Below are 17,194 nucleotides of genomic sequence, written 5' to 3' on the forward strand. Positions count from 1 at the left end.
GACACATTTAATCACTCACTCATACAGTCAGTCATGCACCTACTAAATCCTTCATCCAGACACTTATACATCCACTCATTCTTCAATATGTAAGACATATTTTAACTTTACAGAAACATACAGTCACTGGATGTTGTCATCAGTGATGTCATCAGTGATGTCATTTGAGATGTCATCAGTGATGTCATCAGTGATGTCACTGACCATGTCATGAATGATGTAATATGTGACATGATCAGCAGTGGATTGCGGGTGCGCGATATATAGTTAGTGCAACTAACTATATATGCGAATTTCAATGGTTTTGTGTGAGTAAAATAAGGTTTTGTAAATGCTAATTCCTAACTATATATGGTCTATAACCTATGGTTTTTTCAGTGAATATATATATATATATTACCTACTGGCGGTCGCCAGTAGGTATATATAGTTAGGATTTTTTCTCTATGGCATTTCTGAAAATTCTATGTCTAATAACTTTGGCGTTTGTGGACGGAATCGGCTGAAATTTTCAGGAAAATGGCACATTTTGTTTCTGAGCAGCCCCTGAAAATTTGGGGGGGGGGGTCGTCAAGGGGGGGCCGAGAAAAAAGGGGGGTCCCAAAACGCGTTTTTCCCATGTTAATTTCCATAGGGCGGTTGGACTCACTTTTAGCCCGAACGGCTGAATGGATTTTCACGAAACTTGGCAAAATTGTAGGGACTGTTAGCCCGATGTGCCTTTGCTAGGTCTCAATATATGTGCTTCAGTGGATTTTGAGAAATTAACGTTTAAATCAAGATATATATCTGTAACAGCGCTCCGGGTAGCGATCCGGTTAGCGAACTTTCCGCATATCGGAGCTTTGCGATGCGAAGCTGATTGGCCCTCCGGTGTCTGTCAACATTCTAAACTGTCCGGAGCGGCCGCCATCTTGTCTCTCGGTAGGATCGAGAGACAAGAGGAGGCCAAAACAAAGGGGGAAATTACCATAAGGGGGCATAGTAGATCCTCGTTGACCTCCTAGGTTTTATGTGGAGGTTTTAAAAGGGCCTAGGAGGGTCCAAAAAAAAAAATATATTTTTTTTTTTGCGTGGTAAGCGCCAAGTTCGCGAACCGGAAAGCGTTCTGGGCAGCGTACTTTAAGGATAAAAGAATGATAGACTTTTCTAATATTGTATGTTAATTATTTGTTGTTTTTGTTCGTTTTTTTTTATTTATTTATTTATTTTGATTTAAAAAAAAATTATTTATTATTTTCATAGTTCATTAAAACTTCCAGCATTATATCATCTGGTATCTCGTCAAACATGGATGTTTCTGTCTCTTGTAAGGTTTGAATAAATTGTTCGTCAAAAGATTGATCCATAACATCTTCATCCACATTTTCTTCAGGTAAAATGTCTTCGGATGTAATCTCGAAGGAAACATTAGTTTTTTCTTGCTCCCCTTCCATTTTTTTGCTGTAAATTGCATAAAAAAAATAATTATATTAGAAGAGTTAGGGCACTGTTGGGTTTAAGTTCAGACATGTAGTTCTGTTTTTTTAACAGTGAAGTTAAAGTAAGTAAATTCATAATTATAGCAGAGAAGTGTAAGTCAATCAATAAATGTAACAGAGGAGGTTATCTGTATCTATAACTATAGCAGGGGGACAGTAAATAATTATCAATAAACGTTTTTACAAATTAATTTAAAGTGCCACTTACAAATTATCAAATAAATTTACAGGGAGGTGAAAAGGCTCTTGAAATGTAGTTCAGGAAGTAGCAGTGAAAATGGCTGTGTTTCCTTTTCTTCCTTTATATATATTCAGGTATATAACCAATCAAATGTCAGGTAATAAAAATTGTAAATGAAAGTAAAGTTTTCATTGGTTGTCAATTCCAATATTTTAGATGTGTTTTGTGAAGTAATTTACCTCAGGGTATTTAGATAGGTCTACAGGCTAAATGGCTAAATGAAATTTCAATCAAATTTGTGAGAATGAAAGGGATTGTTATGTAGTATGAGCTAATCTATATTTGGTGAGAGTGTCTCTAGTCGTTTTTCTGCTAATTACTTTCCCACCTTTTTCAAGGACCGCTTTCTGGAAAGCGGCCCGGTTAGCGAACCTTAAGTGTGACGGGAGTCCACCATTTTGTGTTTCGGTCGCATTAAGATACAAGATGGAGGGCAAATAATGTTCAGAATGTGTAGAAGGGGGCACGGTAGACTTATCTTGACCCCCTAGGTTTTCTGAGGGTGGCTGAGGAGGCTTAAATGTGCGGAAAAAAAACATTTTTTTAAAAAATTCCGCGAGGTTAGCTTTCGGTTAGCGAACCGGGGAGCGTATTTTGTGGAAAATTAGTGAAAAAAGTTAGAAAAAAATAATAATTGTGAGTGATTAGATGAAGGGTAGCTCTGAGAAGAGCTTTTGGGTTTATGGTACATTTAGGTACTTATAAGTAGGTACCAATGCACATTCTTAAATTCAGAATGAAAATTCTGTTGCCCTCATCTGAGAAGTGAACTCCATCTCCTCTGTAGATATCTTGCATGTAGCAACGCAAGTTATTATTGTACAGGGAGCCCATTCCATGGTCTCTCATGAAAGCTGAAACAGATGTGTTTACATGCTTCCTCGACTTCTCAATTTGTGGACAAAATTGGTTGGACCACCTCCATTTCTGTCTTTGGCATATATTGGAATATACCAAGGCAGTTTGAGGAAAAAGTGCCATTAATTGCTCAAAGGTGTCCTTTAAAAGCATTTCCAGACCTACCCCTGTCAAAGTGCCCAAATCATTACCTCCACAGTGCACTATTAACAGGTCAGGTTTTGGCAAATGCATAAAGGTTTTCACCAATGGTATCAATTGGTGACATTTTAATCCTCTTTGGCCCAACCACTTAATTTCCACATCTTGTAAATTGAGGTTGGGTAAATTTCTGCTCTCAGCATACCTTTGAGCCCAGTGGATGTAACTATGTCCAACAATCCAGACGTTAAACATGGTGGGAGAAGGTTGTGCTGCAGTCAGATGAAGTGTGGTAATGAAAGGGCAGTTGAAACAGTAGGAGTTTGTAAAGAAAAAAAACTGTGGAGTTCCAATGCTAATGATTCATTAGCAGTGATTGGTGTATTTCCATTTCTGAAAACAGAAAGTTAGGGTGCATGGATGTGTTCTTTGAAAGATGTAATTTGAATGGTCAAGGAAGAAACTTTCAATGAAAGATTGCACTGGATACGCAGGTGCACTGAGAGTTCAGAGTTCAATTGAAACATTGTTGTGTGAATTTGCAAACATGAGAGGTCTTCCAGGAGGTCGTTGCTATGGAAAAAAGGCAGAGAGGGCAGAGGGGGGAAGGGTTTTGATTTGAAAAAAGTGAGGGAAGAGTTATGATTGGCTAATATGAGAGATATGTGAAATGAATATCTGTATTTCTGTGCTTTCAATAGCTGCAGCCTCTGGAGTGCATACTCTTTGTTCTGCTGAAGACAATTTGGTGTATTTCTGAGACTGTTTTCAAAACTCAAAAAGTATTTGCTAAGGTGAGAAAAGATTTATTTATTTTAGATAGAGAATAGTATGAATTAAGGAGAAAATGATGAAGAAAGCTGTGTTTTTAAACTGTGGCTTTGTCTGTAGTGATATAGAAATAGATTTTGTTACTTTGAGAAATTGTAATTGCATATTCGGTGTAGCATTCTGGCATGCAGTAACACAAGTTATTGTTGTATATGAAGCCCATTCCATGGTCTCTTATGTAAGCTGAAACAGATATGTTGTTTATAAAAATAATTTTTGAAATCAATTACATTTCTGCATATGTACTGCTAGAGCTTCATAGGTTGTTTTGGGTCATATTTATAAGGCATTTGAGTGTCTTTGATGTTATTTTTCCTTTTTAAATGGAAAGCATTCCTCATGGGGCAAGTGTCTTGTAAATACGCTCCCACCTGCGCTTGGCAAATTTAGATTTTGATTATGGGAGTTACATAGCCATGTTAATAATGTCGAAAAAATGGTGCTAGGGCATTCCAGAAAACGCTTTCATGTGTCTCAAGGACATTTTCAGTCATTTCCTCTTGAATACAGGTATACAATTGATTTATATGCTGTGTTTAAAAACGATTCTTTTCTATGATGTTATTTTTTCCTTTTTAAATGGAAAGCGTTCCTCATGGGGCCCTGAGCAGTTCTTAGCCATGTTATTTAATGGGAAGTGGATAACATGGCTAAGAGCATTTGCTGGATAATGCATGAATATCGCTGACTTTTCAGCGATATTCATGCATTGCGGCCGCTTTTTATCGCATTTGCGAGTAGTTCTTAGCCATGTTATCCAATGAGAGGTGGATAACATGGCTAAGAGCATTTGCTGGATAATGCATGAATATTGCTGACTTTTCAGCGATATTCATGCATTGCGGCCGTTTTTTATCGCATTTGCGATAAACCTTGCTAATAGCAAGGTTTATCTGCGATAAAAATCGCCGATGTGCGGCGATAATTTTTGTCTCTAAAGAAGTTATCGCTAGTGGTTGGTAATATACCCCCGCGTTTTTGGTTGCAGGAATCGGGAGGCGGGAGAGTAGCACTGAAATCAGTAGTCTGACGCCTGAATCGGGAGGGTTGGTATGTGTGGATTCTCTACAGCTGGGGCTAGGTGATAGCCTGGGACCGGCCTGGCATCTAAAATGGCTACCGTGCACGACAAAATTGTGGCATTGTAAAAAAGACAAGATGGCGCAGACAATGTTTATCAATAAGGATTCATTTATAACGAAATATTTTATCGCACTGACAAATTGGTTGTCAACACTTCCTGATTTCCTTCGAATCGAACGTTAACAGATGTGACGCAGCAAAGAAAAAAAAAAGCTCACGCACAGTCGCTGGAACACATGTATCAACATATATGAGCCTCCTCAGCCACCCTCAGAAAATATAAGGGATTAGGATATGTCTCCCGCACCCCCTTATACTTAGTAATTTAATTAAAACGAAGCACAAAATGGTCTCCCGCACCCCCTTATACCTATTCCCGTTTCGCCAGCAGTTTGCGGCCCAGTTCGGTGTTCGGAAAGCGCTTCTACCGTGAAAAATATATTTTTTTTATTTTCCCCACGGGACCCTTTAAAAACCCCAACAACATTCCTAGGGGGTCAAGAGGGGTATACCTTGCCCCCTTTCATTAAATTTCTCCTTCATTTTTCACCTCTTCTTCTCTCTCGATCCTACCGAGAGATAAGATGGCGGCCGCTCCGGTCTGTTTAGAATGTTGACAGACACCGGGGAGGCAATCAGCTTCGCATCGCAAAGTTCCGTTTCGCAGGTGGGAGCGTATTTATAAGAAACTTGCACCATGAAGAACGCTTTCCATTTAAAAAGGAAAAAGAACATTATAGACACTCATATGCCTTATAAATATGACCCAAAGCAACCTATAAAGCTCTAGCAGTACATATCCAGAAATGTTATTGATTTCAAAAAATCGTTTTTAAACACAGGACATAAATCAATTGTATACCTGCATTCAAGAGGAAATGACTGAAAATGTCCTTGTGATGCAGTGCTGGTGCAAAAGATTTTCTATGTTAAATAATAAGTAGGGCGTTAAGTTTTTGATGACTGTTATTCATTTACTGTTTGGTAATAGTGGTTAATAACATTTTTTATTATATTTTTCCACAGATTCAACTGCAGATCTTTTTTAAATTTGAAAAATGCCTACTAAAAATAGAATTAGAAAGGCTAGAAAACGTCAAAGACAGCAGGATGATGTTTTATTGCAGCAGTCCTCTTCCCCAAATACTTATCAAAACACCAAGAAAGCTCCGGGTAAGAGCACAAAATCATTCTTAAAAAATATTTTTAGTAAAAAAAGTATTTTTCGCCAAAATGTTTCAGTTCAGAAAAAGAAGAGTAATTTAAATGGAAAGGAAAGACCCATCGAAAATGTTACTGGTAGAGGAAGAGATAACTCTGTGAATGATAGTAGAAGGAAACAACAGTTTTGTGACATTCGAAAACGAATGTTTCGTAACAGGATAATAGTTAATTTATTAAGAAATATTAAAAAAGGCCAACAGAAAGCGGCATTTTATAAGAAGAAGAAAAATGTAGAGAAAATTATTGATCATGCTTTTGAAATTAAGCGAAAGTTGTTTATTTTGGTAATCAAGAGAATTAGGAAACTAAACAAGGTAATTTCTGATTTCAAAACAAACAGTAGATGGAAGAAAGTAGTAAATCGTAGTAACTTTTGTGAAGTTTTTTCCGGAGAATGGATGCATAGTTCAAGTTCTGAGGCATTTTTTAATGAGGAGAGTTATTTTCAGGATAATGATTTGATGTTTGCAGTTGACACCAGTGGTCGAGCTTATGAAGTGAAGGATGGTTGTCCAGTTGAAAAAGAAAAACTTGTGACAACAGAGACAGAAGAGGTGCTAAGTGATGAGGTTTTAGGAAGACGTCCTAAGGGTCCTGTGTACATTTGGAAGTGTAGTTCTATTTGCAGTGTGCGACAGGTTTCCATCAATTTGCTTTGTGATTTTATACGGACATTTAATAAGAAAAGTTTGAAGCAGAAAATGAAGTTGTTGCAAGATTTAGATCCTTGCAGAGTGAGACAAATGACAGGTTTGCGTGGTCATTCACTGGCTTGTCTTTCCAGGAGAGTATGCCAGAGTGTTTTTCATCATTTCAGGATGCTAGCAGTGCATCATAATAAAGTGAGAAAATTAGTGAGAATGTTGTATTATGCTAAGAGTCCAGCAATTATGCTTAAACAATTATGTGCTGCTCTTTTGCATGGTTCTGAAATAGATGTGAAGAATATTTGTGAAGAAATTGAGTTTTGTTACTTTAGTAGTAAAGATGAGAATGTTCAAATTGACCCTGAAGTAGAGGGTAATGTTGAAGATAATGTACAGGTTTCCAGTACAGATAATTTTCAGAAGGAAATTGCCACTTTTCAGATGAAATCAAGTGAGAGGCCTAATTTCACTTGTGTATGTTGTCGACGCACTTATTATAAGAATCAGACTAAGGTAGTGGATTTATATGCAAAAAGTGAAAGGGAAAATAATAGTGAATGGAAGGATTTTGCCACATACTTGATGGTAGAAAATTATTTTGATTTAGATCGGATCAACGTGTGTGTACTTATTGTTGTAATAAATTAAACCAAAACCAGATGCCTGCTAGGGCAGTTCATAATAATCTGGAATTGGTTGAGATTCCTTCTGAATTGAAGGATTTAAATACTTATGAATGTATTTTGATTCAAAGTATCCATCCCTTTCAGGCTATTGTAAGAATGGAGCCAAAGACAGGGAAGTTGCCTCCAGCAGATTTACAGAGAGGATTAAAGGGAAGAGTTGTTTATTTGCCTCTAGATTTGAACAAAAACATTAACACAATTGGAATAGAAAAAGTGGAAGAGGAACCTCTGGTTATCTTAGTTAATGGGGTTCCGACAAAGAATAAGAAAATATGGCAAGATTTAGTGGATGTTAGGAAAGTCAAAAAGGCAACAGTGTATTTGAAGACAAATAATAAGTACTATAAGAATGTATATGTTGCAGAAGAGGAAGTAAGTGATGAAGAGGATAGCGATTTGTGTGCTGGCCAAATTGAGAAAGTAGAAGCCTCTAAAAGTGAAGAAATATATGAACATTATAGTGTTCATCCTTTGCATTCCAAGGAAGTCATGGGGAATGCTATTGAGTTGTTTCAAATGAAACAAGCTAAAGGGAGTCCCATTAGTGTTTGGGAGGAAAGTTTGGAAGCTCGGTGTTTCCCACAGCTATTTCCCACAGGTCGAGGAGGAAGATATGATGAGCGACCTCATCAAATTCCTGCGTCTGAATACCGGACTTTACGATTGTATGCAGACGATCCTAGGTTTCGTCAATGCATTCCCTATTTGTTTCATCTCCTGTTTGAAAGCGATCTGTCTGGACTGTCATATGCAGTGAACCACATCTTAAAAAGTGGTATACAGATGCGAAATATCTCGGCAAGGGACTTTATGCATAAAGTCAATGTCCAAGACAGTATTTTGGATTCTCACTTAATTAATCTCATGGCGTGTCAGCGTGGTACTAATGAGTACTGGTACCGTCGTCATGGTGATTTAAAATGTATGCTGAGGAACTTAGGAACTCCGACATGGTTCCTCACTCTGAGCTGTGCCGAGTATGGCTGGGAAGACTTACTTGAATTTCTACGAGAGGCAAATGGAAATATTGAAAACATTGAATTCAAGACACCTGGAGAACTGTGTTCTTTGGATCCTGTGAATGTATGCAGGTACTTCAATCATAGATTTGAAGCTATGATGTCTTTCATCACAAATAAGAAGAATCCACCTCTTGGAGAGGTGTTGGATTTCTTCTGGAGAAAGGAGTACCAAGCAAGAGGTGCTCCTCATATACATATGTTGTTGTGGATCAAGGATGCACCTAAATTTGGAACAGATCCGGATGACTTAGTGATGAATTTCATAGAACAGTATTCTACGTGTGCTGTTCCAAACGCAACGGAGAAGAAAAGCCTAAGAGAACAAGTTCTACGTTTCCAAAGCCATCGTTGTGGAAAGTACTGTCGTCGTAAATTCAGAAACAAGGACAAGTTCTACACCAAATGTCGTTTCGACTTTCCACGACCGGTGATTTCTAAAGGAAAAGTGAACAGTTTGATGTCTTCACTGCGACATAATGTGACAAGGAAATCACCCAAAAATACATACAATTTGAAAAGGAACGAAGAGTCCAAGTACATCAACGACTACAACCCAGTGATTTTGTCCATGTGGAATGCTAACATGGATATACAGTTTGTGGGTGACAACTGTATGGCTGTGGCTCGGTATGTGACATCTTACATCACCAAAAAAGAAAAGACAGAACTGAAGGATATGTGGGAGGACATTTCCCATGAAAAGAGCCTCAGCAAGAAGTTGTACAGTTTCAGTCTGAAGATGTTGTCGCATCGAGAAATCGGAGCTTACGAATGTTCAGATCGATTGTCTTCAGCAAGTCTCTATGCCAAATCCAGGAGTATTGTTTGGGCGAGTCTTGGTCTTGCTGCAACGCGAAATCGGGTTCTAAAACCTGTCCGGGAAATTGAATATTTGGCAGAAAAGGAACCAAACAGTACCGACATTTTGAAGACCAACATGTTGGATACATATTATCCAAATCGAAGCAGTCACCTTGAGAATGTTTGTCTATATGAGGTTCTACAAAATTATATATTCAAGAGGAACATCAAAGAAGATATTGAGAAAGGAGTGTATGCTGTTATTGGAAGTGAGGGATGCCTGGTCAAGCAAAGAAAATGCCAATTAGTAAACCATCGAAAATTGAGTGGCGAATCTTCAGAAAAAAAGGAGTTTTTCTATTTAGCACTTTTGCAACTTTTCAAGCCTTGGCGTGCAGAAGAGGAACTGCTTGGAGATTTCCTCTGTTACGAAGACTCTTTCACTGCTGCTAAGGATAGCATAGAATGTCCTGCTTTTCCCAAATATCAAGAAATGCTAACTTTGGAAATTGAGCAGGAAGCAACGATTGCAGCCGAGATTGCCAGAGACAGTTCTCAGGACAGTCAGAGTTCTGTTTCATTGAGTCAAGATCCACTTGGAGGACCTATTATCGAAAATGAAGCTGCCACTGCTATGAATGAAGTGGAAAGAGCCATTGCACATGCTCAGGAGGATTCAGTTAACTTAGAAGACTTGGAAAAACAACTCAACGTTGAGCAGAGGAAAATATATGATGAAGTTACCAAGCAAATTGAGCATGGATTAAGTCATGAGAAGAAAGAGTGCTCATGTACATCGTTGAAGCCTGTCCTACTGTATGTCAGTGGAGAAGCGGGAACTGGAAAAAGTTTCCTCATTAAAGCAATTTCATGCTATCTTCAGGAAAGGACTGAGTCATCGCTGTCTTGTGTTGTCACCGCTCCTACTGGACTTGCAGCACATAACATTAAAGGTATTACTTTGCATCGTCTACTGATGCTGCCGGTGGAGCATGACAACAAATTACAATATCACAAGTTATCTGGGGATGCTTGCTGTGAAGTTTCAAGAGTCTTGAGGAAAATGAAACTACTTATCATTGACGAAGTAAGCATGGTTTCCAATGTCATGCTTGCCTTTGTGCATTTGAGAATGCAAGAAGTACTTAAAATTGAATATGATGTGTTATTTGGTGGCAAACACATCATTGTTTTCGGAGATCTTCTGCAGCTGACACCAGTAAAAGGAGAACCTGTGTTCAAAATACTCACGCATGAAGATACCAGGAAGTGCCCAGGGAGCATTGGCAACGTCAATATATGGTTAAACGTCAATTATGCTGAACTGCATGAAAATATGCGTCAGGCAAAAGATGAAGATTACAAGAATATTCTACAAGATATTAGAATTGGAAAAGTGACCGAGCATGGAAAAGAAGCTTTGAATGCACGATTACTTTCAAATTTATATCCTGAACAAGAGATTGTGGCTGAGAATATTTTTCAGAAAATTACTGAGAAGAAATCCGGAATATGTTTGATGCCAACTCTTGCAGAATGTGCCATCTTCAACAACAAAATGTTGAATTTAGAAAAGCAAGAGATTGTGAAACTTGAAGCTATTGACAAAATAGAGCACATGGGATCAACAATTATTTTGTCAGAAAATTTGAAATCAAAATTGGATTCATTAGAGAAGACTATATCTAAAACAGCGGGTTTTGAAAAGACTTTGAATGTGTGTTTAAATTGCCGAATCATTTTGAGAAGAAATTTACATGTTGAAAGAGGTCTGGTAAATGGATCAATGGGTAATGTTGTTGATTTTGAGAAGTACAGAAATAGAGATGGAATAGAATTTTTAAAAATTAAATTTGATGGCATTGAGGAAGTACAGCTAATTGGTCGTTGTTCTGCTAGGTTTTTGCTTGTTAAAGACTTATATGTTCGCCGTAAACAGTTTCCTGTTTGCTTGGCATATGCGGTAACAATTCATAAATCGCAAGGTTTAAGTGTAGACAGTGCATTGGTGAATATTGGCAGTTCTGTGTTCAAGGAGGGTATGGCATATGTGGCATTGTCACGAGTTAGAACTTTATCAGGATTGTACTTGATTGACTGTGATGTCACAAACATTTGTGCGGATCTAGATTGTGTTAAGGAATACAATAGGTTAAGAAGAGAGTATGCGCCACATTTGCCTCAATATCCTTTGTTTGAGAAACGTGTGGTAGGCCGGAAACGTAGAAATATCAGTAATAGTAGGGAGGTTGTTGCAAAAAGACTAAAAGTCAATGAACCGAAAATTGTTAGCAGAAAGAAAGTGGATTCTGTTGAAGATGTTGTCGGTTTTCAATTTGAAAACAGTTCTGGTGTCAACTGCTATGCAAATGTAGTGGTTAATGTTCTCTTTTCACTAGAGAGTTTAAAAGAACAGATTCTGTTGAATTCAGAACAAATTTTATGCTGTTTATTGAATTCTGTTTTCGAGAAATGTAGCAGTGATCGAACAAAAGTAGAAAGTGTGTCTGAAGTTCGTTATCTGTTAGATGAATGTTCAGGGCAAACAGACTTCTCTGAAAATAATCAGCAAGATTGTCAGGAGTTTTTAATGTATATGCTTGATGTATTGCAAGATGAGGGTGTAGATGTAGATCACCTGTTTGGGCTTTCTTATCAATGGCAGCATGACTGCGAGAATTGTAGGGTATCAAGTACTACTAGTGTAGACTCAGAAAGATTTATATATTTAACTTTGCCAGACAGTAAATCAGTCTCCTTTAATAAGCTAGTAAATGCAGCGGATCACAACATGGAGTGTAGCCAATGTAAATCTGAAATGATGTCAACATTATTTATACGTAGATATGGACAGTATGTCATTTTAATGATTCAACGATGTAGGCCTGATGGATCAAAATTGTCAACTTTAATAAAAATTTTTGTGGCTTCTCAGCTTTCAATATCAGGAAGGACTTTTGTAACTGTAGCAATTATCTATCACGATGGTCCTTCAACAACATCAGGACATTATACAGCTTATTTAAAGTCTCGAAACGGCTGGTCATTTTGCAATGATTCCGTTGTAACTTTCAAAAAAAAATTGCCGTTTGACCTTAAAAATTCTTACCTGGTGCTTTTAAAATCAAAATTTTAATGAAAGAATCTCGGGATTTCCTGTGAAGAATTGCAAAAGGTTCATGAAGTAGAGGGAATGTAAGTCTGCAATGCTGTCTAGATTATTGGTCCAAAACTTTTAATTATAATGTCAATTTAAAAATCCAACTATATAAACCTGATGCAAGTAAGTCTGCTTCATAGTAAGCAGTATCAGTGTCATAGGAAAAGGAGAACATGAGTGACAAAGAAGGGTAAGATATTAGTAGTCCAGGATTGTGAAAATAATCTTAAATGTATTCTTTTTGAAAGTTGCGAAAATAGAAAATGTCGGGATTTGATTGGAAGAATTACAAGAGTAGCGAATCGCGGCAACATGATTTGGCCTAGTGGAAACATGTGATAGAATGAGAGAAGTATTTTCTTCTATGTAACATATTTTTCTTATCGATGGAGGTTTTCTTTCAGAAAGTGGCGGGCTGAAAATATTTATAGCACAACAGAGTGAGTGCTGTTCATAGGAGATCCTTCGACGTCATTGAAAGTAAGTTAATTTTAAGGAGTTTTGAAATCAGATTTCTTAGGTTGTATGGGTTTTTTAAACACAGTCATTTTGATTGTGTTTTTTTTTCCCCGCTGTTACATGATGAATACGTTCAAGTCACTGATTTAAGTGAAATTTGATACATTCTGAGAACAGCAAAAATAAACCATATAACATGTATAATTAATGTTCTTCTGTTTGTACTTATGATATACATTTAGAAATGTGAGGTAGATATGGAGAAACTGAGTCTTCTGTAAGTGTCAATTTTAATGCTTATAGTGCTGTATTTCCGGGTACTGTTTTTTTAAAAAAAGGAATAGGCCTCACATTAAAGAAAGCTCTTCAAAGCACACATCTTATTTGCATCCTGAAACTATCATTTAAAATATTAGAGACAATTTTATGATGGCTTTACATCTTTTTTGCGCTGCTATTGCATCACTATTGTGAGACATCAGCAGTGCAAAAGAAGTACCATGTTCCAAAATAGGTCTCAGTTCATCAGCATGAAGATACTGTTTATTTAAAATATATATCTTTAGGATTGTGTAGGGGACGTAGAGAAGCAGAGGCTTCTGTAAATGTCAAAATTGTTGAAAAAGTGTTTCTTCTTGAACCTTTTCCCTTTTCTTTTGTAATTTTTAAATACATGTAGTAATATTTTTGGAAATGTTTGTTTTCTCTTTTACAGATTGAAAGTATGAAAAAATATTTAAAAAAGGTAACAAGAATTATAAGGTAAATGTTTTCTACTCTTTTTACCCGCAATGCACTGCTGATGATGTCACTGACCATGTCATGAATGATGTAATAAGAGGACATGATTTACTTCATTTGTAGGCCTTCACATGCTTTATCTGCTCTGTATTCTTCAACAAGTGTAAAATTGATCTGTAACCCTGAGTAGGTCTCACCTTAAACAAACCTCACGAGACATCACACCTTATCGTCATCCTGAATTAATAAATAGATCTATTAAACACTATCTCTGATTTACTCTCTATAGCTGTCTTTCTTTTTACATTACTCTCTGTTTACTTCCCTTATACTAACTCTTCTTTTTTTTTTAAAAATATTTTTTTGGTTCGCTTCAAGTTCGCGAACCGGGCAGCGAACTTGAAGCGAACCAAAAGAAATAGAGCTTGCTAGAGTGCTAAATATTCTAGCAATTTTATTTGAAAGGGGAGGTAGTTCTGAAAAGAACTTTTTTTTATGTTTTTGTTCTTTTATTCATTATTTTTTTTTTCAGAACATTTTTTGATTTTTTTGTATTTTTAGAACAGTTTTATGTTTTTTTAGTGTTTTTCATGGAGGGGAAACAACAAAAAAACAGGCATTGAAAAGGGCTCAACAGGAGCAAAGAAAAAATTACTGCTTGGGTGGGTTAGGGCAGTTATGGTTATCAAACACCAAGTTTATTAAGTTTACGCTCATGTTGCCACATGAGAGCAAAGCACCACAATGTATGCACGTTAACTTCATATGCTTGAAGTTTGGCTGTATGTTTGGCACAGTTTCCTGTGCCTCTCTTACAGTCAAAGATATATTAGAAGTTGATTTGGCCACAGGAGTTGTTGGGGGATTATCTTGCAGATCCCTTAACTCTGCCCGGCTGTAATTTAATGGATGCCACCTGACCATATGGCGATGCATAGTATAGTTGCCCATACTATACTTTTTCTCTGTGCCTCGAGATAATCTTTTTTTGCAAATTAGGCAGGTGGCATATTTGGCATTAACCTTCTTCTCCCCTCGAGGAATTGAGAAAAATTGCCAAATGAAACTTGTTTTCCTTCTGGAAACACGGGGCAACTCCTGAATAAATTCAGGTTCATCAGTGTCCTCTTCTTCTAAGTCGTCTTCTTCCTCTTCTCTGTTTGAGATGAATTGAGATGGTGGTCCTCTCTTGTCATGAGGAGGTTGAGGTGGTGGTGGGGGTCCACCAGCTGAAGCAAAGATAGAAGCCATTTCAATGAAAATGGAAAATGGTCTTTCTCTCACCAAGATGAAAGTCAGAGTGAGGAAAGAAGAAGGGGTTTACGTGATTTTGGAAAAGCAAAAGTTCGGAACCAATGAAAAGTGTTATTTTTAGGTCACATGACCTAGTCATACATCATTTGGAAACCAAAAGTGAAATGAACCAATGAAAACTTTGATAAACAAGTCACATGACTTGTTCCGCTCACGTTACGCGGTGCGCGCCGCGTCCCGCACCGTTTCCGGTTCGCGGTCCCGAGCACTTTCGGGAGCGCAAAAGCGGCGCGTCATAAGACGCATTACGCGACAATGATACGTCGCGCTTCCGCGACGCGTCACAGTTCCGCTAACGTAATGTTTACCGGTTCGCGTACTAGATCGCGGCATTAAGATGAGCTACCGGAAAGCTTCTCGGTTCGCTTACCGGAAGCGAAGAAAAAAAATATTTCAATAAAAATTATCAATAAACATCTAAAATATATTTTGGGTTTTAAAGTAGAATACATTTTAGAGCTACAGATGTTACCTTTTAAAAAACCAATGAAATTCACAGAAAAAACCATAGGTTATAGTCCATATATAGTTAGGAATTTGCATTTACAAAACCTTGAAAATTTAATGAAAAAACCATAGGTTATAGTCCATATATAGTTAGGAATTTGCATTTACAAAACCTTATTTTACTCGCATAAAACCATTGAAATTCCATATATAGTTAGATGCGCTAACTATATATCGCGCACCCGCAATCCACTGCTGATGATGTCACATATTACATCATTCATGACATGGTTAGTGACATCACTGATGACATCACTGATGACATCTCAAATGACATCACTGATAAAATCACTGATAACATGTCATTTGACATGACTGATCACATCACTGATGATATCATTCATGTGATAATACCATGAACCTCTTCAGACTCTAATATAACCTTAGATACAATCAGTGTAAACAGACAGTCACAGACTGTCAATCATCCATGGAGTTACTCACACACCTAGTCAGTTATGCCAAAAATCAATCACACCCCCATTTTCTCAACTATACAGTTATACACACCTTACTTATTCAAACATATACTAACACATATTTACTTTACTCTCTTATACAATCTCTGATACATGTTCACAATGATCCATACAGCCACTCACACATTCACTGGCTCTTATGCACAGTTATTTATATATGTCAACTCTCACATGGACTGTGTTTTACATATGTACTTACTTTGACATGTAGCACTGAGATATCCATTCACTCACTAATACACTCATGCACAGTCAACCGCCCATCAACTGTTTCCACATGCACTTTTGAATCTATACATATAGTGAATCAACTACTCACAGATCTATGTACAGAATCACACACCTCCCAGCCACCCATACACACACACTCAGTTTCCCATACAAATACTTGGACAACCAATGAATAACCTATACAGTTACTCATATAGCTACTGATCAACATATGCAGCAGTTTGTAGAACAACAGATATAATGATGCACAAATTAAAACAGTTTAGTCACTAACCCATGCACTCAGTGAGACACATTTAATCACTCACTCATACAGTCAGTCATGCACCTACTAAATCCTTCATCCAGACACTTATACATCCACTCATTCTTCAATATGTAAGACATATTTTAACTTTACAGAAACAAACAGTCACTGGATGTTGTCATCAGTGATGTCATCAGTGATGTCATTTGAGATGTCATCAGTGATGTCATCAGTGATGTCACTAACCATGTCATCAATGATGTAATATGTGACATCATCAGCAGTGGATTGCGGGTGCGCGATATATAGTTAGCGCATCTAACTATATATGGAATTTCAATGGTTTTATGCGAGTAAAATAAGGTTTTGTAAATGCAAATTCCTAACTATATATGTTTTATAACCAATGGTTTTTTCATTGAATTTTCAAGGTTTTGTAAATGCAAATTCCTAACTATATATGGACTATAACCTATGGTTTTTTCTGTGAATTTCATTGGTTTTTTAAAAGGTAAAAAATATATATATGTTATATATATATTCACAGAAAAAACCATAGGTTATAGTCCATATATAGTTAGGAATTTGCATTTACAAAACCTTGAAAATTCAATGAAAAAACCATAGGTTATAGTCCATATATAGTTAGGAATTTGCATTTACAAAACCTTATTTTACTCGCATAAAACCATTGAAATTCCATATATAGTTAGATGCGCTAACTATATATCGCGCACCCGCAATCCACTGCTGATGATGTCACATATTACATCATTCATGACATGGTTAGTGACATCACTGATGACATCACTGATGACATCTCAAATGACATTACTGATCACATCACTGATTACAACATCCAGTGACTGTATGTTTCTGTAAAGTTAAAATATGTTTTACATATTGAAGAATGAGTGGATGTATAAGTGTCTGGATGAAGGATTTAGTAGGTGCATGACTGACTGTATGAGTGAGTGATTAAATGTGTCTCACTGAGTGCATGGGTTAGTGACTAAACTGTTTTAATTTGTGCATCATTAT

Source organism: Lissotriton vulgaris, chromosome 11 (genome assembly GCF_964263255.1).
Source record: "Lissotriton vulgaris chromosome 11, aLisVul1.2, whole genome shotgun sequence".
NCBI lineage: Eukaryota > Metazoa > Chordata > Amphibia > Caudata > Salamandridae > Lissotriton > Lissotriton vulgaris.